The sequence below is a fragment of the Nerophis ophidion genome, linkage group LG03 (assembly GCF_033978795.1).
Source record: "Nerophis ophidion isolate RoL-2023_Sa linkage group LG03, RoL_Noph_v1.0, whole genome shotgun sequence".
Classification (NCBI taxonomy): Eukaryota; Metazoa; Chordata; class Actinopteri; order Syngnathiformes; family Syngnathidae; genus Nerophis; species Nerophis ophidion.
In genome coordinates, this window is record NC_084613.1 from 87,415,584 (window position 1) to 87,441,965 (window position 26,382).

The window sequence follows — 26,382 nt, forward strand, 5'->3', positions numbered from 1 at the left end:
ATTCTCATTTTCTGAGATGTTGAATTTAGGGTTTTCATTGGTTGTCAGCTATAATCTTCTCCTTTTTGGCAAAAAACACTTGAAATGTATCAGTCTGTTTGGAATGAATGTATACATTCTACAAGTTGGACTTTCTAATGAAATAAAACAACTTTTTCATGATATTCTACTAATATGACCAGCACCTGTATAACCAATATACATTCAGGCCTCCACTCAAGCATGATCCCGGGGACCCCAAGTTTTAAATCTCCAGATCAACATTAGGTCCAGCTGTCAGTATAATGATTTTAAAGATTTAAGTTGCTCTTTTTGTCAAATAAAACCCTGTTTTTTAATGTAAAAAAAAACAAAACACAAAATATGCAATATTATATCCTAATATTTTTACAAGTGGAATATTTGAGATTATTTAATAGTTGGAGCCTTGAAAAAGTCAATAACTAATAATACCATTGATTTTAATCAATCAATCAATCAATGTTTATTTATATAGCCCCAAATCACAAATGTCTCAAAGGACTGCACAAATCATTACGACTACAACATCCTCGGAAGAACCCACAAAAGGGCAAGGAAAACTCACACCCAGTGGGCAGGGAGAATTCACATCCAGTGGGACGCCAGTGACAATGCTGACTATGAGAAACCTTGGAGAGGACCTCAGATGTGGGCAACCCCCCCCCCCCCCCCCTCTAGGGGATCGAAAGCAATGGATGTCGAGCGGGTCTAACATGATACTGTGAAAGTTCAATCCATAGTGGCTCCAACACAGCAGTGAGTGTCCCGTCCACAGGAAACCATCTCAAGCGGATCAGCAGCGTAGAGATGTCCCCAACCGATACAGGCGAGCGGTCCATCCTGGGTCCCGACGAGCGGTCCATCCTGGGTCTCGACTCTGGACAGTCAGTATTTTAATTCATTATTATTTTTTAAGCAATGACATTCAAAAACAAATCACACTAAATGTATTGGGGATCCAAAATGGTTCTACTCATTAAAGTGTTAAAAAATCAATTATACAGTAAAACATTTTTACTGTTTGATTTTAACACAATAATCTCAAGATAAACCTCAGATCTATCCGTCAGTTTTATTGTTGTTGTTTATTTTTTTGTTTGTACATTTTATGCCCTTCTTTAAAAAAATGGCTCAGTTTTTTATATGGCAAACAAAATATGCACATTTTTCCCCAAAAATATATCTCAAAGTGGAAAATTTAACGTGATGTAATTGGAGCCTTGAATATGTCAATAATTCATAATGACATTGATTTTGATTCATTATTATTTTTTAAAGAAAGAAACAGCCTGCATGGCAGCTTTGTGTTATTAGAGTAAACATTGCAACATTTTCTTGTTACATTTCACCCGTTTGCTACTTTATATCACTTTTTACGTTATAAAAATGTTTAACTCGTATTAATAAAATGTGACATGGGGCCGTTAAAAAATGACCTGCGGGCCACACTTTGGACACGCCTCTTTTAGAGGTTCAACAACTGTGCAGATGACTTCCATCTTTGTATGCGACAGTTTTTGAGACACGTCCCACTGGATTGTTGGCCACCCTGAACAGAACAAACAGATGTTGCATGCATGGCTGACTGAACATCAGTCCATAAATGTGTCTATTAAAATATGAGAAATGAGTTATTTTGGATGATATGAGAGGTTCTTAGTGTGCATTGGTGTCAGGATGATGATCCTCTTAGTGATCAAGGCAGAAAGGAAAGGAAATGTCAACACAAGCAAGACTCAAACCATGTAAACAATGTTGCAAAATCACATTGGACACTGAGAACACACCTCTTGTTGTTTTGGACTAACGACTGCACAAGATCAAGGCCGTGGAACAGAAACACACTGCAGGCTTACACACAAACATCCACTATGGACTGGACTCTCACTATTATGTTAGATCCACTATGGACTGGACTCTCACTATTATGTTAGATCCGCTATGGACTGGACTCACACTATTATGTTAGATCCACTATGGACTGGACTCTCACTATTATGTTAGATCCACTATGGACTGGACTCTCACTATTATGTTAGATCCACTATGGACTGGACTCTCACTATTATGTTAGATCCACTATGGACTGGACTCTCACTATTATGTTAGATCCACTATGGACTGGACTCTCACTATTATGTTAGATCCACTATGGACTGGACTCTCACTATTATGTTAGATCCACTATGGACTGGACTCTCACTATTATGTTAGATCCACTATGGACTGGACTCACACTATTATGTTAGATCCACTATGGACTGGACTCTCACTATTATGTTAGATCCAATATGGACTGGACTCTCACTATTATGTTAGATCCACTATGGACTGGACTCTCACTATTATGTTAGATCCACTATGGACTGGACTCTCACTATTATGTTAGATCCACTATGGACTGGACTCTCACTATTATGTTAGATCCACTATGGACTGGACTCTCACTATTATGTTAGATCCGCTATGGACTGGACTCTCACACTATTATGTTAGATCCACTATGGACTGGACTCTCACACTATTATGTTAGATCCACTATGGACTGGACTCTCATTATTATGTTAGATCCACTATGGACTGGACTCTCACACTATTATGTTAGATCCACTATGGACTGCACTCTCACACTATTATGTTAGATCCACTATGGACTGGACTCTCACACTATTATGTTAGATCCGCTATGGACTGGACTCTCACACTATTATGTTAGATCCACTATGGACTGGACTCTCACACTATTATGTTAGATCCGCTATGGACTGGACTCTCACACTATTATGTTAGATCCGCTATGGACTGGACTCTCACACTATTATGTTAGATCCGCTATGGACTGGACTCTCACACTATTATGTTAGATCCACTATGGACTGGACTCTCACTATTATGTTAGATCCACTATGGACTGGACTCTCACTATCATGTTAGATCCACTATGGACTGGACTCTCACTATTATGTTAGATCCACTATGGACTGGACTCTCACTATTATGTTAGATCCACTATGGACTGGACCCTCACTATTATGTTAGATCCACTATGGACTGGACTCTCACTATTACGTTAGATCCACTATGGACTGGACTCTCACTATTACGTTAGATCCACAATGGACTTGACTCTCACTATTACGTTAGATCCACTATGGACTGGACTCTCACTATTATGTTGGATCCACTAAGGACTGGACTCTCACTATTATGTTGGATCCACTATGGACTGGACTCTCACTATTATGTTAGATCCACTATGGACTGGACTCCCACTATTATGTTAGATCCACTATGGACTGGACTCTCACTATTATGTTAGATCCACTATGGACTGGACTCTCACTATTATGTTAGATCCACTATGGACTGGACTCTCACACTATTATGTTAGATCCACTATGGACTGGACTCTCACTATTATGTTAGATCCACTATGGACTGGACTCTTACTATTATGTTAGATCCACTATGGACTGGACTCTCACACTATTATGTTAGATCCACTATGGACTGGACTCTCACTATTTGTTAGATCCACTATGGACTGGACTTTCACAATATTATGCTAGACCCACTCGACGTCCATTGCATCCGGGGGGGGGGGGGGTTCAAGGTTGCCCATAGTCATTTTCATTGACATCCCACTGTTTTTTGAGTTTTTCCTTGTCCTGATGTGGGATCTGTACCGAGGATGTCGTTGTGGCTTTTGCAGCCCTTTGAGTCACTCCTGATTCAGGGCTATATAAATAAACATTGATAGATTGTTTGATTGATTTACCCGGCCAGGGTTTGAACTCACGACCTACCAATGGATCCGGTATCGCATTTTGAAGCATTTCAAAGCATCCAATATCACATCCTGAAGCATTTATCCGCCGATGGTATCGGCATTCCGATATTATCGGACATCTCTACTTGGGACTGTATCGTTGAGAGTAGGGAGAAACTGCAACTGGGTGTACAGCCCTATACCTCTCTCCTCATGAGCAAAATTCAACTCTGTCTCTACCTGATTCCTTCTTCTTGTCTTGTGTAATACATAGTTCGGTGTTCGAACCTGCCAGGGAGGTAATGGCTCCCATTTTTATTGTCTTTGGTATGAACTCACGGCCTACCGATCTTAGGGCAGACCCCCTAACCACGTTTCAACTGCGATACATGTTGATATGTTTTTTTTATGACATCGTAGCTCAGCAGTGCAGAAGGATTGTCATCCCAGTGGTGGATTTCGTCGCATGTTTTCTAATTGATGGTTGTTTACAAAGTCGGAATCCTCCGAAGAAGAAAACAGCTGTGGAAGCTGCAGATGTTGCGTCATCCCTGCGGCCTTGCGCTCCTTTCATCTCCTTTAACATATGTCCACTTGGACCGAGGACAGCGTGAATAAAGTCTCCCTGCACCTGCACATTGCCAAGTAAAAACAACAAAAACCTCCCGAATAATGTCGGCGAGTACTTTGGCTTCCGCGTGTTTTTCCGCACAAACCCGTCCCCCCCGCCCCAGGCCTATGTGTCACTCTGCCGTCCGCCGGACCGTAAGTAGTCGCCGTCCGCCGGTATCTGTTTAATACCAGCCTCGCATGTCTCCATCACCTGTGGTACAGTTTCTGGCCTCTGACCTGCGACTCGCGGGAGGTTTGCGAGCGTGTTTTGCGTGCTGCACGTTTATCAGCGTGCAACAGCTGCTCTCCGCCGTCGCGGCCTCGCTTCGTCGCACGCGTGTGCACGTGTGTGCACGTGTGTGCACGTGTGTGCACGTGTGTGCACGTGTGTACACGTGTGTGCACGTGTGTGCACGTGTGTGCATGTGTGCAGTGAGTGAAGAGGAATGGTGGCAGGATCCTTGTGGAGGGGAAATGTCAAAGCGGAGCTGACGCGGAGTTATCCTCAATAATCCTTAAATGCCACATTTAAAGGAAATATCTCAATGGAAGGAAAACTCTTCTTCTTATTCCTGCAATATTCCATATTTACTGGACTATCACTTCCACTTTAAAGATGAATCCATGTGTGTGCCTTCTTCTTCTTCAAATGAGCAAGCAGGAACATCTTCCAAACCTTCCCTTTTCCTTTGAGTAAGCCATTATTTGTTGAAATGTTTACGGTATTTTTCCGACTATAAAGCGCACTTAAAATCCTTTCATTTTCTCAAAACTCGACAGTGCTCCCTAGAATCCTGTGCGCCTAATGTACGGAATGATTTTGGTCGTGCTTACCGAACTCAAAGCTATTTTATTTGGTACATGGTGTACATGACCAGTAGATGGCTGTCACACATAAGAGATATGTGTAGACTGCAATAGTATAGTATAGTATAGTATAGTATAGTATAGTATAGTATAGTACAGTATAGTATAGTATAATGCAGTAGGGTATAGTTCAGTATAGTATAGTAGTGTAATATAGTAGAGTATATTATAGTATGGTATAGTATATTATAGTATAGTTTAATGATGTATAGTCTAATGTAGTATAGTATAGTTGTGTAATATAGTTTAGTATAGTATAGTATAATACAGTATAGTATAGTATAGTTAAATGCAATACATTATAGTGTAGTATAGTAGTGTAATGTAGTAGAGTAAATTATTTTATACTATAGTATAGTATAGTTTAATGCTGTACATTAAAGTATAGTATAATATAGTATAGTATAGTAGTGTAATATAGAGTATAGTATAGTATAATATGGTATATGGTATAGTATATTATAGTATAGTGTGGTAAAGTATATTATAGTATGGTATAGTATAATATAGTATAGTATAGTTTATTGCAGTTTAGTATAGTATAGTAGTGTAGTATAGTAGAGTATATTATAGTATAGAATATTATGGTATAGTTTAAAGTAGATGGCTGTCACACATAAGAGATTTGTGTGGACTGCAATAGTATAGTATAGTATAGTATAGTACAGTATAGCATAGTTTAATGCAGTAGGGTATAGTTCAGTATAGTATAGTAGTGTAATATAGTAGAGTATATTATAGTATGGTATAGTATATTATGGTATAGTTTAATGCTGTACAGTCTAATGTAGTACAGTATAGTAAGGTAATATAGTATAGTATAGTACAGTATAGTATAGTATAGTAAAGTATAGTTAAATGCAATACATTATAGTGTAGTATAGTAGTGTAATATAGTAAAATAAATTATTTTATACTATAGTATAGTATAGTTTAATGCTGTACATTATATAGTATAGTATAGTATAATAGTTTAACATAATACGGTATAGTACAGTATAGTATAGTATAGTGGAGTGCAGTGTAGTATAGTATAGTATAGTGTAGTGTAATGTAGTACAGTATAGTGTAGTTTAGTATAGTATGTACAGTACAGAACAGTGCAGTACAGTACAGTATGGTATAGTGTAGTACAGTAAAGTATAGTATAGTGTAGTATAGTATAGTATAGTGTAGTAGAGTAGTGTATAGTAGAGGAGAGGAGAGTAGAGTGTAGTATAGTATAGTGTAGTAGAGTATAGTAGAGTAAAGTATAGTAGGGTGTAGTAGAGTATAGTAGAGTGTAGTGGAGTAGAGTATAGTGTAGTATAGTATAGTGTAGTGTAGTACAGTAAAGTATAGTATAGTGTAGTATAGTATAGTATAGTAGAGTAGTGTATAGTAGAGGAGAGTAGAGTAGAGTGTAGTATAGTATAGTGTAGTAGAGTATAGTGTAGTAGAGTAGTGTATAGTAGAGGAGAGTAGAGTAGAGTGTAGTATAGTATAGTGTAGTAGAGTATAGTAGAGTAAAGTATAGTAGGGTGTAGTAGAGTATAGTAGAGTGTAGTGGAGTACAGTATAGTGTAGTATAGTAGAGTGTAGTGTAGTACAGTAAAGTATAGTATAGTGTAGTATAATATAGTATAGTAGAGTAGTGTATAGTAGAGGAGAGTAGAGTAGAGTGTAGTATAGTATAGTGTAGTAGAGTATAGTAGAGTAAAGTATAGTATAGTGTAGTATAGTATAGTAGATTAGAGTATAGTAGAGTGTAGTGTAGTAGAGTGTGTGAGAGATATTAGTACTGGGTGCAAAGCAGCACACACATTTATCAACAATAATATCTTTAAAGAACTCATTTACTGCAAAACTAATTTAATGTCTTTTTTTTTCTTCTGCTTTTCCTGCGTTGTTTAATCCCTGATCTGACTTTAACTGATCACTTTCACTCATTTCCTGCCAACATAATCCCTTCTAGTAGTCTTTATCTGGCCGCCACTACCACTCACTTCCTGACTTCTTCATAATAAACTCATTTCCTGCTGGCATGCCTTCATTTGCTCACTAATTGATGATTGTCTTCTTCTCGTTTTGTTGTTGTTTTTCCCCATCATCTTGTCGCTCGTTTCCTGTCCGACATCAACTCTCCTCCCATTTGTTTCTCCTTGATCACTCATTGCCGTCATTCCTTGGCCAATGATGGCAGTTTTATCTTTCTTGTACGTCCATTAAAGCTGCGTCCTTTTCAGCGGCAGTTTACACAAAGCCGGGCGATAAAACAGTATATACATATATATATATATATATATATATATATATATATATATATATATATATATATATATATATATATATATATATATATGTACATATGTATATTTTATTTTATTTTATTTTTTTAATTAGGGACCAAATGTCCATTTGGGACAGAGGACCCTATTGTATTTCTAAGGTTTTATTATTATTATACCGCCGCCTCTTTGAGCTGTAATTTAACCCCCTTAACATGCTTCAAAACTCACCAAATTTTACACACACATCAGGACTGGCAAAAACTGCCATATAACAAAAAAACAAACCCCAAAACTCAAAATTGCGCTCTAGCGTCCCCTAGGAAAAAACCCAGACAAAAATGCGTGTAACATCTTTCAACAAAAATCAACAAGAAGTTGGCAAACACCCTTTCAAAACAAAAGTTTCCTAAAATATTTCATTTTTGCCTCTTTGAGCTGTAATTGGACCCCATTCAAGTGCTTGAAAACTCACCAAGCTGGATACACACATCAGACCTGGCGAAAATTTTGATGTAATCAAAAAACCAAACACCAAAACTTAAAATTGCACTCCCCAAGAATACATTACAGACAAAACTGCTCCTAGGAAGACCACACGGACAAAACTGCTTGTAACTTCCAGTAGAAATGTTGTAGACACATGAAACAAAAACCTCTATGTAGGTCTTACTTAGACCTACATTTCATTAATTGACATCCTTCAGCAAAAATCAACAGGAAGTTGGCAATTACCCCTTCAAAACAAAAGTTTTGTAAAAACCCATCGCATTTTTTCAAACATTATCTCCTCTGAGTGCGTTTGTTGTGTCGGCTTCAAACTTGCACAGGATAGAGATTGAACCCTTCTGATTAAAAGTTGCGGTTTTGATTTTACGAGCCTTCAAAGAACTGATTACCATTAATTGATTAACGTGGACCCCGACTTAAACAAGTTGAAAGACTTATTGGGGTGTTACCATTTAGAGGTCAATTGTACGGAATATGTACTGAACTGTACAATCTACTAATAAAAGTATCAATCAATCAATCAAAAACTGCTCATAGGAAGAAAACACAGACAAAACTGCTTGTAACTTCCAGGAGGAATATTGTAGAGACATGAAACAAAAACCTCTATGTAGGTCTCACTTAGACCTACATTTCATTAATTGACATCATTCAGCAAAATCAACAGCAAGTTGGCAATTACCCCTTCAAAACAAAAGTTTTGTAAAAACCCATCACCTTTTTTCAAACATTATCTCCTCTGAGCGCTTTGTTGTGTCGGCTTCAAACTTGCACAGGATAGAGATTGAACCCTTCTGATTAAAAGTTGCGGTTTTGATTTTACGTGCCTTCAAAGAACTGATTACGATAAATTGATTAACGTGGACCCCGACTTAAACAAGTTGAAAGACTTATTCGGGTGTTACCATTTAGTGGTCAATTGTACGAATATGTACTGAACTGTATAATCTACTAATAAAAGTATCAATCAATCAATCAAAAACTGCTCCTAGGAAGAAAACACAGACAAAACTGCTTGTAACTTCCAGGAGGAATGTTGTAGGGACATGAAACAAAAAACTCTATGTAGGTCTCACTTAGACCTACATTTCATTAATTGACATCATTCAGCAAAATCAACAGCAAGTTGGCAATTACCCCTTCAAAACAAAAGTTTTGTAAAAACCCATCACCTTTTTTCAAACATTAGCTCCTCTGAGCGCGTTTGTTGTGTCGGCTTCAAACTTTCACAGGAAAGAGATTGAACCCTTCAGATTAAAAGTTGCGGTTTTGATTTTACGAGCCTTCAAAGAACTAATTACCATGAATTGATTAACGTGGACCCCGACTTAAACAAGTTGAAAAACTTATTGGGGTGTTACCATTTAGTGGTCAATTGTACGGAATATGTACTGTACTGTGCAATCTACTAATAAAAGTATCAATCAATCAATCAAAAACCGCTGCGCTGATGCTGCTGTGCTGCTGCCATCTCAAGATGTAGCATAGTATAGTACAGTATAGTATAGTATATATAAAAGCAGGAAAGACCAGTGTGACCACACAATGCAGAGAAGGTAGGTAATGTGCGGGTAAAGATATGTTGACTGGGTTAAAGAAGGAGGCACCAGTTTGACTCCAGAATACAGAGAAGGTAGGTAATGTGCAGGTAAAGATATGTTGAATGGGTAAAGGCAGGAAACACCAGCAAAAGTGGTCCCGTCCATCGCTGCTTGCAGCTTTAATTCATTTTATTATACGTCGGAAGCAAGGTTGGTTGCATGAACAAAGTCACTCTGGTAACCCAGCATCACAGGAAGTGATCGCTGACTAACAGCCAATCAGGTGACAGTATCAACTAGGGTTGTCCTGATACCAATATTTTAGTACCGGTACTGGTACCAAAATGTATTTCGAAACTTTTCCATACTTTTCCAAATAAAGGGGATCACAAAAAAATAGCATTATTGTCTTTATTTTTACAACATAAATATTACAGTACATTAAATATATGTTTATTATTGCAAGTTTGTCCTTAAATAAAATAGTGAACATACCAGACAGCTTGTCTTTTAGTAGTAAGTAAGCAATCAAAGGCTCCTAATTAGTCTCATATTGTGTCATTTATCTACCTATTATTTTGTCAACATTATAAAGGACAAGCTGTAAAAAATATTATTAATCCACTTGTTCATTTACTCTTAATATCTGCTTACTTTCCGTTTTAACATGTTCTATCTACACTTCTGGGTGGAGGGGCGTGGCCTGCAGACCTTCAGCAAAGCGGGGTGTGCCAGGACCGGCTTCGAGATCAGCGACAGGCGCGTAGATGGCCCAGCTGGGCACGTTTATCTAATGACCTGTCGCTCCAATAAAGGCAGCAGCCGGGAAGGGGAAAGGTGGCAAACAAGCACGAGCACGAGCGAGAGCAAGACTTTGCAAATTGCTGAAAAACACAAAAAGACTTTTCGAAACCCTGTAAAATAAGACACTGTTGTACCATGGAAGAGCCTGGCATGTCGGTATTTGGTGGTCCGAGGTACCCGGAGGTGCAAGACATCCACACTCACCTTGACAGTGTCGCACTTTTTTTTGGATTTTTCTCAAAATTACAGACCAGAAATGTGGTCTGTAAACGACGCAAGGGGTTCATCCCCACCAAGACCGGCAATATCACGCCATCTTTGCCGCGCTCACCTTTTAGAGCACAGCTGTAAACTTCCTGGCACTACACCTGCAGCAAAAAAGTTATTCTCAGCTTTCTCTCTGTTAACATTTTCGTTACACTTTTTTACACGTCTAACATATTATTTATATTTTTGCAATTTAATTTTAAGAGCTTATTGTGATTTTAGAATATTGATTGTTTGAGCGTTTCCCATGCCTGTGTTGACATTTCCTTTCTGCCTTGATAGCCGAGGGGATTATGTAATTAGAGAAAGGTTAGATATAAATGTTTACATTTAACATATTTTTATTTTGCTCCTTAGAGGTCATAAAAAATAAATAAAGCATCAGTCTCATAGTAATAACAGTTGTAAAATGGCTTGGGCATTTTATAAGGACGCCTTCGTGCCGCCATTTTGAGACTCTAATGCATGGTGAAAGGAATGCAGTTGTTGTATTGAATTGGGAAGAGCAAACTTCCTGGTGATTTTAGTTGGGGGTGGTCAGTGTAAGAAATATAGGTCTAAGTGAGACCTATATTGAGGTTTTTGTTTCATGTGTGTATGACGGTCCTACAGGAAGTTTGAAGCAGTTTTGTCTGAGCAGGAAGCCGCCATTTTGTGACAACAGCAGCAGCGCAATAGTTCTCTGCGGGCTCATAAAATCCAAACCGGGGTAGTAATTAAAACTCTTTCTTTAACTTTTAATCAGAAGGGTTCAATCTCTCTTCTGTGCTAATTTGAAGCCGAAACGACAAACGGTCTCAGAGGACATAACAATGAAAAAAAGCAACATTTTTTAGCTAACTTTTGTATTGAAGTGGAAATAACAAACTTCCCGTTGATTTTAGCTGGAAAGTGTCAGTGGATGAAATATAGGTCTCAGTGAGACCTATATTGAGGTTTTTGTTTCATGTGTGTATGACAGTCCTACAGTTTTGTCTAAGCAGAAAGCCGCCATTTTGTGACAACAGCAGCAGCGCAATGGTTCTTTGTGGGCTCATAAAATCCAAACCGTAGTAGTAATTAAAACTCTTTCTTTAACTTTTAATCAGAAGGGTTCAATCTCTCTTCTGTGGTTATTTGAAGCCGAAACGACAAACGGCCTCCGAGGAGATAATGTTTGAAAAAAAGCAACATTTTTTAGCCAACTTTTGTATTGAACTGGGAATAGCAAACTTCCTGTTGATTTTAGCCGGAAAGTGTCAGTGGATGAAATATAGGTCTCAGTGAGACCTATATTGAGGTTTTTGTTTCATGTGTGTATGACAGTCCTACAGTTTTGTTTAAGCAGAAAGCCGCCATTTTGTGACAACAGCAGCAGCGCAATAGTTCTTTGCGGGCTCATAAAATCCAACCCGGGGTAGTAATTAAAACTCTTTCTTTAACTTTTAATCAGAAGGGTTCCATCTCTCTTCTGTGCTTATTTGAAGCCGAAACAACAAACGGCCTCCGAGGAGATAATGTTTGAAAAAAAGCAACATTTTTTAGCCAACTTTTGTATTGAACTGGGAATAGCAAACTTCCTGTTGATTTTAGCCGGAAAGTGTCAGTGGATGAAATATAGATCTCAGTGAGACCTATATTGAGGTTTTTGTTTCATGTGTGTATGACAATCCTATAGTTTTGTCTGAGCAGAAAGCCGCCATTTTGTGACAACAGCAGCAGCGCAGTGGTTCTTTGTGGGCTCATAAAATCCAAACCGGGGTAGAAATTAAAACTCTTTCTTTAACTTTTAATCAGAAGGGTTCAATCTCTCTTCTGTGCTAATTTGAAGCCAAAATGACAAACGGCCTCAGAGGAGATAATGTTTGAAAAAGAGCTAAATTTTTTAGCCAACTTTTGTATTGAAGTGGGAATAGCAAACTTCCTGTTGATTTTAGCCGGAAAGTGTCAGTGGATGAAATATAGGTCTCAGTGAGACCTATATTGAGGTTTTTGTTTCATGTGTGTATGACAATCCTACAGTTTTGTCCAAGCAGAAAGCCGCCATTTTGTGACAACAGCAGCAACCCAATAGTTCTTTGCGGGCTCATAAAATCAAACCGTAGTAGTAATTAAAACTCTTTCTTTAACTTTTAATCAGAAGGGTTCAATCTCTCTTCCGTGCTTATTTGAAGCCGAAACGACAAACGGCCTCAGAGGAGATAATGTTTGAAAAAAAGCAACATTTTTTAGCCAACTTTTGTATTGAAGTGGGAATAGCAAACTTCCTGTTGATTTTAGCCGGAAAGTGTCAGTGGATGAAATATAGGTCGAATTGAGACCTACGTAGTGGTTTTTGTTTCATGTTTCCACCACATTCCTACTGGAAGTTACAGACAGTTTTGTCTGTAACACAATTTTGAGTTTTGGGGTTTGTTTTTTCAATAGATGGCAATGTTTGTCAGTCCTGATGTTTGTGTCAAATTTTGTGAGTTTTAAAGCATGTTAAGAGGGTCAAATTATAGCTCAAAGAGGTGGTGGTATACTGAATAATAACAATAAAACCTTAGAAATTCAATAAGGTCCTCTGTCCTAAAGGGACATCGGTCCATAATTATTAAAATCGACAGATATAAAACACTTATCGCCCGCCTCTAGCTGAATGTATTGTTCATATCTGGGCTGTGGAAATAGTGCAGGCATGTTCCAGCAGCACACAATGCAAACGTTTAAACAGCAAAACAGCCAAAAACTTGACTAAATAGTGCAGATAATATGAAGTCAGCGGTGGCTGCTCCACTCTATTAATGTGTCGCGGTCACGGGTGCTGCTGAACTGTCGTCACGCCGCTAATAAAGCAGAAGGGGGAAAAAAGGAAAGCTGTGAGCTGTTTACACTTAAGTGGCGAGCGCGTTCCAAACTGTCAGTAGGCCGGCGGCTCCGACTCGGCCCGAGTTGGTGGCGACGTCTCCTCAGGCTCCTCGCAGCCGCTTACTGGGCTCGGGGGGAGGAGGGGTTGGGGGTGCAAATCCCCTCATCATGTGAAGGAAAAAAATGTGAAAGGCAGCAGGCTTGTAAAGCCTCATTAGGCTTAGCGGCACATTTCCTTGCTGCACATTGTGTGCGCGCCTGTGCACGTGCAAAAGTGTGCCTTTGCTGTGTTCCCTTGAAATGTATTTCATTCAACCAGTGCACGAAAGAAGGATGTCGTTAAAAAGACGTGTCCAGTAATGGAAGGATGAGCACACTGCGGATCGAGCCACTGAGTCGACATTATTCAAACAAATTAGTGGGAAAATTCGCCCCAAAACGTCAAACAAAGCATGAAATATTGCTCCTTTTTGTATGTGATGCCAATACAGTGAAAGTGTGATGATAACCATAGAACACATAACTACAGTATAATTACGTTTACCAAACAGATGCTAATGTAAACATTCGTGGAGCTGTAAAAAAATAAATCAAAAAAAGATTCTTATTTACAACAATTCTGAATCAGAATGCAGAATTAATTTATTAATCCCTGAGGGGAAATTTGAGATTTTCTGCACAATCTCCATCCAAAATCAGACAAACATTACTGGGAGACAGAAAAAAGAATCGCTGACGGGTATGACAACTTCCGGCGCCCCTTACAAGAAAAACGGTGAGAAATAGTTACATGTGGGGGTGAAAGCGGGAGGGTAAAAAAAATATTCAGTCAAAGGCTGGACTCCAGGTAGAAGGTGCAGAGTGAGGCCAAGGAAAACACCTCATAACCGTAGCACACATAAACAAGTAACATAGAATCAATAAAACTTGCAACAGAGGGGGCGCGGGGAATAAAAAAAATATTCAGTCAAAGGCTGGATTCCAGGGAGGTGGTGCAGACTGAGGCCAAGGAAAAAACCTCATAACCGTAGCACACATACACAAGTTTCATAGAATCAACAAAACTTGCAACAGAAGGGGCGCGAGGAATAAAAAAAATATTCAGTCAAAGGCTGGATTCCAGGGAAGTGGTGCAGACTGGGGCCAAGGAAAAAACCTCCTAACCGTAGCACACATACACAAGTTTCATAGAATCAACAAAACTTGCAACAGAGGGGGCGCGAGGAATACAAAAATATTCAGTCAAAGGCTGGATTCCAGGGAAGTGGTGCAGACTGGGGCCAAGGAAAAAACCTCATAACCGTAGCACACAAACGCAAGTTTCATTGAATCAACAAAACTTGCAACAGAGGGGGCGCGAGGAATAAAAAAAATATTCAGTCAAAGGCCGGATTCCAGGGAAGTGGTGCAGACTGGGGCCAAGGAAAAAACTCATAAACAGAGCACACATAAACAAGTTTCATAAAATCAACAAAACTTGCAAAAGAGGGAGGGCGCGGGGAATAAAAAAATATTCAGTCAAAGGCTGGATTCCAGAGAGGTGGTGCAGACTGAGGCCAAGGAAAAAAACTCATAAACATAGTACACATAAACAAGTTTCATAGAATCAACAAAACTTGCAAAAGAGGGGGGGCGGGGGTGTAAAAAAATATTCAGTCAATAGCTGGATTCCAGGGAAGTGGTGCAGACTGAGGCCAAGGAAAAAAACTCATAACCGTAGCACACATAAACAAGTTACATAGAATCAACAAAACTTCCAATGGAATATTCAGTCAAAAATCATTTGTAATGTGGACTCGTCAGACCACAGAACACTTTTCCACTTTGCATCAGTCCATCTTAGATGATCTCGGGCCCAGAGATGCCGGCGGTGTTTCTGGATGTTGTTGATAAATGGCTTTGGCTTTGCATAGTAGAGCTTTAACTTGCACTCACAGATGTAGCGACCAACTGTATTTAGTGACAGTGGTTTTCTGAAGTGTTCCTGAGCCCATGTGGTGATATCCTTTAGAGATTGATGTCGTTTTTTTTATACAGTGCCGTCTGAGGGATTGAAAGTCACCGTCATTCAATGTTGGTTTCCGGCCATGCCGCTTACGTGGAGTGATTTCTCCAGATTCTCTGAACCTTTTGATGATATTAGTGAAGTGAAGTGAATTATATTTATATAGCGCTTTTCTCAAGTGACTCAAAGCGCTTTACATAGTGAAACCCAATATCTAAGTTACATTTAAACCAGTGTGGGTGGCACTGGGAGCAGGTGGGTCAAGTGTCTTGCCCAAGGAAACAACAGCAGTAACTAGGATGGCACACGCGGGAATCGAACCTGCAACCCTAAAGTTACTGGCACGGCCACTCTACCAACCGAGCTATGCCGCTATGGAGCGTAGATGTTGAAATCCCTAAATTTCTTGCAATTGCACTTCGAGAAACGTTGTTCTTAAACTGTTTGACTATTTACTCACGCAGTTGTGGACAAGGTGATGTAACACAGTGGTGAACATGCCCTTTCCCAACTACTTTGGCACGTGTTGCAGCCATGAAATTCTAAGTTAATGATTATTTAAAAAAAAATAAAGTTTATGAGTTTGAACATGAAATATGTTGTCTTTGTAGCATATTCAACTGAATATTCCGTTTATATTTACATCCAACACAATTTCCCAACTCATATGGAAACGGGGTTTGTATTTCCGGGGTTTTGGCGGGCCATAAAAGGAGGTCTGGCCCCTGGTCTTTGAGTTTGAAACCTGTGCACTACAAGATTAATTAAAGTGTTGTGATGGCGACAGTTTGACCCCCCAATGACGTTTGTGGGTGTCCGCTGGGGAGCTGCATGAAAGTGTCAGTTTAAATCATGAAGAACGCTGCCTGAATTATTAATAAGACGGCTCCACCCCCCCGGATATTTACCGATATGACACACAAATGACAGCGGCGAGCGGGCCACAAAAGGCGAGTGACGAGGATTCCGAATCAGACATGAATGACGCCCTGCTGGAGAATTCCGAAGGGGGCGTACATTTCCATAGCGCCAAGTGTGTGCGTGCAGGGAGGCGGTAAAGAACACATCTTCGGCGGCGAAGTAATGAATTTGCGCCGCACGGGCAGGCCTTTCCGCTTAATCACATTTAGCAATCAGGAAGAAATGTTTCCCTGCTGGTTCTTTCCTGCAATGGACTTCATGAGCAGCGACATTATTTCACGGATTTTATCAGGAACCCGAATGTGGTGGACTCCAAAGTAACTGGCTGCTAGGTAGATTGCACAGATATTCTTTTTCATTTAAACGTGCCATGACACACACACACACACACACACTCACACACACACACACACACACACACACACACACACATACACACACACACATACACACACACACACACTAACACACGCTTACTGGTTATCATTTGCAATGGGGACCACGTTCTTGATCATGACTTGTGGGGACCACCCTTTCTACAGGTTGTGGAGGCTTATTAGTGATTCCTAGAGCCCAAAAAAAGTCTGCGGGCTGTAGAGCGTTTTCCGTTCGGGCTCCAGTACTCTGGAATGCCCTCCCGGTAACAGTTCGAGATGCTACCTGAGTAGAAGCATTTAAGTCTCACCTTAAAACTCATCCGTATACTCTAGCCTTTAAATAGACCTCCTTTTTAGACCAGTTGATCTGCCGCTTCTTTTCTTTTTTCTCCTATGTCCCCCCCTCCCTTGTGGAGGGGGTCCGGTCCGATGACCATGGATGAAGAACTGGCTGTCCAGAGTCGAGACCCAGGATGGACCGCTCACCTGTATCGGTTGGGGACATCTCTACGCTGCTGATCCGCCTCCGCTTGGGATGGTTTCCTGTGGACGGGACTCTCGCTGCTGTCTTGGATCCGCTTTGAACTGAACTCTCGCGGCTGTGTTGGAGCCACTATGGATTGAACTTTCACAGTATCATGTTAGACCCGCTCGACATCCATTGCTTTCGGTCCCCTAGAGGGGGAGGGGGGGGGGGGGGTGCCCACATCTGAGGTCCTCTCCAAGGTTTCTCATAGTCAGCATTGTCACTGGCGTCCCACTGGATGTGAATTCTCCCTGCCCACTGGGTGTGAGTTTTCCTTGCCCTTTTGTGGGTTCTTCCGAGGATGTTGTAGTCGTAATGATTTGTGCAGTCCTTTGAGACATTTGTGATTTGGGGCTATATAAATAAACATTGATTGATTGATTGATTGATTAAAAAAAAAAGGTAAAATGTCCACTTTCCAGTTAGCTCATCCACGTCTTTAAATCTCTGGATTGATGAAGTAATGTGCTGATCATACTTACTGGGGACCCTGGGGAAAAATGTCAAGACTTGGACTTTGGCGTGGAGTGTTTTCCCGAGGAGCGAAGCGAATGGAGTGGAAACACTAAAACTAAAAAACAGGAACCAAGAAGAAGCGTGCACAATTGCGGTACAAAAACTGGGCTATGAAAACAAAAGACTAGCACAAAGGCAATGAAGTATAAACATGAAACAAAAACTTGCACTGTGGCATGAATAACAAGAAAACTTACTGTGACAAGGGTATAAGAAAAGAAGCATGAGTATCAAGGTGCGTAGCAGGTGATCGAGGGGATGAAGGAGGGGATGTTGCCAGGACGAAGAACAGAAACAGAATGGCTTAAATAGCAGTGACATGATTATTGAAAACAGGTGAGAGAGTGCCAAAATGTGAGACAGGTGCGTGACAGGTGAAAACTAATGAGTAGTCATGGTAACATAAACAAACTGTCAGGCTTGGACTTGGATTGTTGGTGCTCCTTCGACGCAGAGGGATTACAGGACGAGCCAGGTGAGAATTCAGGTACATAGTTTTAATTATTTATACTCAAAATACAATAATAAAGGCAAAACAAAAAGCTCGCTCGGTGACGGATAATAATCTAGACTAAAACTTAGAAGGAAAACAGCACAATGGCAATACTATCTACAAACAAACAAAAGATACTATCAAAAACATAATTAATAACAAAAACTTACTGTGACAAAAACGGGAGGCATAAACAGCAAGGTGTGTGGCAGGGGATCAATGGCATGGAGCAATGAGCAGCAAAGGTTGTAGAAGGCAATGAAAGTTAATGTTCCCAGACTGATGGACAGAGAGAAAATGACTTAAATAGTGGCTGTGATAATTAGGAACAGGTGCGGGACTGAGGGCATGGGCGTGACTAGGAGGGCAAGATGAAAAGCAATGAGTTGTCATGGTAACAAAAACAAACCAGGAAGTGAAAAAAACGGAACAAGAGTCCAGAAAACAAAACAAAACATGATCAAACATAAAACCAGATTTACAGACGTGACACAAACCAGGAAGTGCAAAACAGAAACTCAGTGTCCGAAAAACAAAACATAACATGACCAAAACAAAACATGATTTCCTGGGCGTGATAATTAAGAGTTAATATGGTTCATGGGGACCAAATTTTTTAAAAATTGCATAATTTACACATGTCAAACTGTGACTGGGACTTGGATTGTTTCTTCGACGCAAAGGAAAATCGGCACGAGCCATACGAGAATGTGAGTACATGTTTATTTTTAAACTATAACTAACAAAAAAGGCAAACAAGGGGCGCTCACAAGGAGGTACAAACACTTGGCTACTGAAAACAAAACTACTGTTGCACAATGGCATGACTATAGACAAAAACAAAACTAAACAACTGTGACATAACAAACCTAAAAACGTACTTAACATGAGCAGGAGTGAAACAGCATGGCTAGGCATGAACAGAGTTGTGGAATATGAAGTTGCTAGGCTGACTACCTGGTAACTGTGGCTTAAATAATAGCTATGATAATTAACAACAGGTGTGAGAACTGAGGACAAGGCCGTGACTTGAAGACAAGGTGGAAACTAATCAGTTGCTATCAAAATAAGAGAAACAAGGAAGTGCAAAAGCGGGAAACAAGTGTTCCAAAAAATAACCAAACATGACAAAAACGAAACATGATTTCATGGGCGTGACAACACAAACTTGTATGAGACTCCTGAGGACAATTAACAAAAAAAAAAAAAGTTCTAATTAAATTAAATTAAATTAAATCAAAATAAATTCAATGTTTCCCTTTAGGGGACCTATTTTTTTTTTTTGTCCCCATACCGTCAGAGGTCCCCTAAAGGTGACTGTGTAAACAGAGTCATGTCCCCATTAAGTCAGCATTGCCAGAACACACACACACACACACACACACACACACACACACACACTAGTTATCATTTTGAATGGGGACCAAGTTTTTGTTCAGTACTTATGGGGACCAGCCTTTCTACAGGTTGCAGAGGCTTAAAAAAAAAAAGGTAAAATGTCCACTGCCCAGTTAGCTCATCCACGTCTTTAAATCTCTGGATTGATGAAGTAATGTGCTGATCCTGGGGAAATGCGTTAATATGGTTCGAGGGGACCAAATTTTAATCATTTTGCATAATTCACAGAAATTCATGCGAGACAACTGAGGACCATTAGAAGAAAAAAACAAGTTCAATTGAAACATGACATGATCCTCAGAATCCAGCACTACAGCCGTCCTCTTATTGGAAGTTAAAGCAAATCCTGCATCTTCTGTGACATTATTGAAAACTGCTATTGAACAGTCATGAAGTTGTCTTCAACTCCGACTACCATATATAGAATGATGGAAAATTCAAAATATGAATCATATTTTAAGTTAATAGTAAGACTATTTTAAGTTAATAGTAAGACTATTTTATTTATCACGCTTGCATGTGCCGAATACAACAATGGCGTGTTCTTCAAGCTTTCTGTTAACAATCCCAGGCCTGTGCTAGCACGACCGAGCTAACAGAATTAGCCTTCATCGTTACTTGCTGTATACCACACCTTTCCCGACGATTAAAAACAACGTTCTGTTATTACGCAGAGCTCCTTCTAAACAACTGTATGAGGAAAAAGTAGGAACGGAGACTTGAGTTCTAACCGAACTCGCATCCACAGGTCACCGTTAGCGAGCTAGCAGAACGGCATTAGCTATGTGTGCTAACTTGCAGGCGGCTCATTTGTAGTCTGCTTGGAAAACAAGTCCAGAGAAGCAACATTATCCACGTTTTAGCGTTCAAATGCAAGATCGAATAGTTACCCAGCCTTACGTGTATCTAATAACTACCTCTGAGAGCAATTACATGATTAGTGCATTTACATTTGGCCCGTTTTAACGTGTGTACACGCATGCTGAAACTTCATTGGACGCACAGATTATTTGAGTAGCTGCGACAAACCCATCCATCCATTTCCTAGCGCTTATTCCCTTTTGGGGTTGCAGGGGGCGCTGGCGCCTATCTCAGCTACAATCGGGCGGAAAGCGGCATACACCCTGGACAAGTCGCAGCTCATCACAGGGCCAACGCAGATAGACAACATTCACACTCACATTCACACACTAGGGACCATTTAGTGTTGCCAATCAACCTATCCCCAGGTGCATGTCTTTGGAAGTTGGAGGAGCCTATCCCCAGGTACATGTCTTGGGAGGTGGGAGGGGCCTATCCCCAGGTGCATGTCTTTGGAGGTGGGAGGGGCCTATCCCCAGGTGCATGTCTTTGGAGGTGGGAGGGGCCTATCCCCAGGTACATGTCTTGGGAGGTGGGAGGGGCCTATCCCCAGGTGCATGTCTTTGGAGGTGGGAGGGGCCTATCCCCAGGTGCATGTCTTTGGAGGTGGGAGGGGCCTATCCCCAGGTGCATGTCTTTGGAGGTGGGAGGGGCCTATCCCCAGGTGCATGTCTTTGGAGGTGGGAGGAAGCCGGAGTACTTGGATGTTAGAATATCATATGAAGACTGACTTACTGGAGACGGCGCAGTGGGAGAGTGGCCGTGCGCAACCCCAGGGTCCCTGGTTCAATTCCCACCTAGTACCAACCTCGTCACGTCCGTTGTGTCCTGAGCAAGACACTTCACCCTTGCTCCTGATGGGTGCTGGTTAGCGCCTTGCATGGCAGCTCCCTCCATCAGTGTGTGAATGTGTGTGTGAATGGGTAAATGTGGAAGTAGTGTCAAAGCGCTTTGAGTACTTTGAAGGTAGAAAAGCGCTATACAAGTACAACCCATTTATCATTATTTATTTATATTTTAAGGTAATAATGTTTTTAGTGTTTTTTTAGTGTTTTCCTGCCTTCTCCTTTGTCTGCACCTGTGCTTTTAGTGATTCGTCCTCGGCGAGGGGCGGACCTTGAGGCACACCTGCTCGCAATTAGCACACTAGTATTTAGGCTCGTCACTGTCAGCTTGGCCTCGCCGGTTATTGTGTCCAGTACTCCTGTCGTGCATGCACCTGCTTCCCCAGACCTAGTATGTTTTCGCTCCTTTGTCCTGAATTCCCTAACCTCCTGTGTGTTTATCTCCTTGGTCCCCCTGAAGTAAAAAGGATCACTTTTGCTGGACTCTTGCCCTGCTCAGTGTGCCCTGGCCTTCTCTCAGGTTGACCGCTGAGTAACCTTTTTGTCCAGATTTCATGGTGTGTGTTTCTGCCCCATCTCCCTTAGTTATCCTTTTTTGTCCAAGCCAGATTTTATTTTTGGAAAAATATATTAATTTTAACTAAGGATGGAAACCGTACATAATCCCAGTATTATTAATGCCAGGATAACAAATGTTTCACGTTTCAAGAAAATACATTTTCTCTTTTAACAACAGTTGAAAAACGTAAACAAAGTAACCCACATTTCCCTGTCGTGGGATCAATAAAGGAATATCTTATTTTACCTTAAACCACAGAAATAAAATACAAACTCATTTAAACTTTTTTTTGTAGCGTATTTTTTTAACTATAAGTCGCAGTTTTTTTCATAGTTTGGCCGGGGGTGCGACTTACCCTCTGGAGCGACTTATGTGTGAAATTATTAACACGTTACCGTAAAATATCAAATAATATTATTTATCTCCTTCACGTAAGAGACTAGACGTATAAGATTTGATGGGATTTATGGATTAGGAGTGAGAGATAGTTTGGTAAAGGTATAGCATGTTCTATATGTTCTAGTTATTTGAATGACTCTTACCATAATATGTTAGGTTAACATAGCAGTTGCTTATTTATGCCTCATATAACCTACACTTATTCAGCCTGTTCTTCACTATTCTTTATTTATTTTAAATTGCCTTTCAAATGTCTATTCTTGCTGTTGGGTTTTATCATATAAATTTCCCCCCAAAAATGCGACTTATACTCCATTGCGGTTTATAAATGTTTTTTTCCTTCTTTATTATGCATTTTCGGCAGGTGCGGCTTATACTCTGGAGCGACTTATACTCCGAAAAATACGGTACTTTTTAGTTTTAACAACATTGAACATAAAGAACATTAAAAAACTGTTCTACTGAAGCAGTCTTGCTGATTATCTCTTAATCTACTATTTTACCTGCAATCTTCTTGCGGTTGCACACATAGAACTTCAATGCTTGCCATTCCCGGTTTTGGAGAGCTTCCGGTTCGGCCCACAAACATTTTAAACAGTCACTCTTTGCTGGTACAATACCAGAAAATCACTTAGGCGTCTTAGGAATGGATTTAACTATCATTTAAAAACGTTTCCCTTTAGGGGATCTGGTTTTTTTTTTGTCCCCATACCTTCAGAGGTCCGCTAAAGGTGACTGTGTAAACAGAGCGATGTCCCCATTAAGTCAGCATTGCCAGAACACACACACACACACACACACACACACACACTGGCTACTAGAATGTCAATGTTCCTTCACAGTGTGGGATTAACTGTGCTTGTCTTAGCTTTAACATCAAATATCATCAGTGATCCCAGCAGCCCCCCCGTGGTCCTGATTGGAATTAGAAGACCATATTCTTAAAGCAAACCTCCCTCTCCCACAGTCCCGTCGTGCTTCTTAACGCTCAGCTGTCCTCTGTGTCGAAGATGGACAGCAGAGATTTACCGTCAGGGGTCACACGCTGCTTCTAATTAGCTAAAGTAGAAAGGCGGGACTAAGCACTCCAAGCCGGCATGCATCACAGACTCTGTGCAGGACTAGCGTCTTCCGGTCTTTCTGTCTCCAACTATGTCCTTCCCAGCAGGCACGAGACATCAATGCAACGGTGATGACACATACAAGTCATTTTAAAACTGACTTTCAAACAATATTGCAGAATAGTTGTATTTGTAAATTGAGGCAACGTCGGTGTTTAACGTTAAGAAGTGACCAAACCTCAATGTTCTAATCAACGTCACAACCTGACATTGAATAAGCGTTGTTGTAACGTACAAACCCCGTTTCCGTATGAGTTGGGAAATTGTGTTAGATGTAAATATAAACAGAATACAATGATTTGCAAATCCTTTTCAAGCCATATTCAGTTGAATATGCTACAAAGACAACATATTTGATGTTCAAACTCATAAACTTTATTTTTTTTTTTGGCAAATAATCATTAACTTTAGAATTTGATGCCAGCAACACGTGACAACGAAGTTGGGAAAGGTGGCAATAAATACTGATAAAGTTGAGGAATGCTCATCAAACACTTATTTGGAACATCCCACAGGTGTGCAGGCTAATTGGGAACAGGTGGGTGCCATGATTGGCTATAAAAACAGCTTCCCAAAAAATGCTAAGTAATTCACAAACAAGGATGGGGTGAGGGTCACCACTTTGTAGGCAAATTGTGGAACAGTTTTAGAACAACATTTCTCAACGAGCTATTGCAAGGAATTTAGGGATTTTACCATCTACGGTCCGTAAAATCCCCAAAAGGTTCAGAAAATCTGGAGAAATCACTGCACGTAAGCGATGATATTACGGACTTTTGATCCCTCAGGCGGTACTGCATCAAAAACCGACATCAGTGTGTAAAGGATATCACCACATGGGCTCAGGAACACTTCAGAAAACCACTGTCAGTAACTACAGTCGGTCGCTACATCTGTAAGTGCAAGTTAAAACTCTACTATGCAAAGCAAAACCCATTTATCAACAACACCCAGAAACACCGCCAGCTTGGCTGGGCCCGAGCTCATCTAAGATGGACTGATGCAAAGTGGAAAAGTTTTCTGTGGTCTGACGAGTCCACATTTCAAATTATATTTGGAAACTGTGGACGTGGTGTCCTCCAGAACAAAGAGGAAAATAACCATCCGGATTGTTATAGGCGCGAAGTGTAAAAGCCAGCATGTGTGATGGTATGGGGGTGCATTAGTGCCCAAGACATGGGTAACTTACACATCTGTGAAGGCACCATTAATGCTGAAAGGTACATACAGCTTTTGGAACAACATATGTTGTCATCCAAGCAACGTTATCATAGACGCCCCTTCCTTTTTCAGTAAGACAATGCCAAGCCACGTGTTACAACAGTGTGGCTTTGTAGAAAAAGAGTGCGGGTACTAGACTGGCCCGCCTGCAGTCCAGACCTGTCTCCAGTCGAAAATATGTGGCTCATTATGAAGCGTAAAATAGGACAGCGGAGACTCCGGACTGTTGAAGGACTGAAGCTCTACATAAAACAAGAATGGGAAAGAATTCCGGGCTTCACGGTGGCAGAGGGGTTAGTGCGTCTGCCTCACAATACGAAGGTCCTGCAGTCCTGGGTTCAAATCCAGGCTCGGGATCTTTCTGTGTGGAGTTTGCATGTTCTCCCCGTGAATGCGTGGGTTCCCTCCGGGTACTCCGGCTTCCTCCCACTTCCAAAGACATGCACCTGGGGATAGGCCCCTCCCACCTCCAAAGACATGCACCTGGGGATAGGTTGATTGGCAACACTAAATGGTCCCTAGTGTGTGAATGTGAGTGTGAATGTTGTCTGTCTATCTGTGTTGGCCCTGCGATGAGGTGGCGACTTGTCCAGGGTGTACCCCGCCTTCCGCCCGATTGTAGCTGAGATAGGCCCCAGCGCCCCCCGCGACCCCGAAAGGGAATAAGCGGTAGAAAATGGATGGATGGGGAAAGAATTCCACTTTCAAAGCTTCAACAATTAGTTTCCTCAGTTCCCAAACGTTTATTGAGTGTTGTTAAAAGAAAAGGTGATGTAACACAGTGGTGAACATGCCCTTTCCCAACTACTTTGGCACGTGTTGCAGCCATGAAATTCTAAGTTAATTATTATTTGCAAAAAAAATAAAGTTTATGAGTTTGAACATGAAATATGTTGTCTTTGTAGCATATTCAACTGAATATGGCTTGAAAAGGATTTGCAAATCATTGTATTCTGTTTATATTTACATCTAACACAACTTCCAAACTCATATGGAAACGGGGTTTGGACATTGTTGCAGAATATTGTTCGGGAAATGAGCAAAATTCAATGGTCAAATGATTGTCAGAACCCAACATTGATTAAAGAAGAAAGGCGGGACAAAGCACTTCAAGACTCTGTGTAGGACGAGCGTCTTCCGGTCTTTTTGTCTCCAACTATGTCCTTCCCAGCAGGCACGAGACATTGATACAACGTTAAATAAATAAATAAATAAATGGGTTGTACTTGTATAGCGCTTTTCTACCTTCAAGGTACTCAAAGCGCTTTGACACTACTTCCACATTTACACATTCACACACACATTCACACACTGATGGAGGGAGCTGCCATGCAAGGCGCCAACCAACGTTGATGACAGAGACCTTATTTTGCGGACCATAGGGCACACCGACTATATAAGGCGCACTGCCGATGCACGGGTCTATTCAGGTCTTTTTTCATACAAAAGCCAAGGATCATATTTTTTCATGAAAACTGCTTGCAAGAGCTTTCAAGTACTTCTAGCTTTTGCAGGACTAACAGCACAAACTTGGCGAGTCGAGGTTGCTCAGGGGCAAGGCCAGGCCGATACAGACTGATTCCACGACTCGTTGCAGCGACTGACCTGATGATAGGTTTGTCTATCTCTGCTATTGTGTGGAACAGGGGTCTC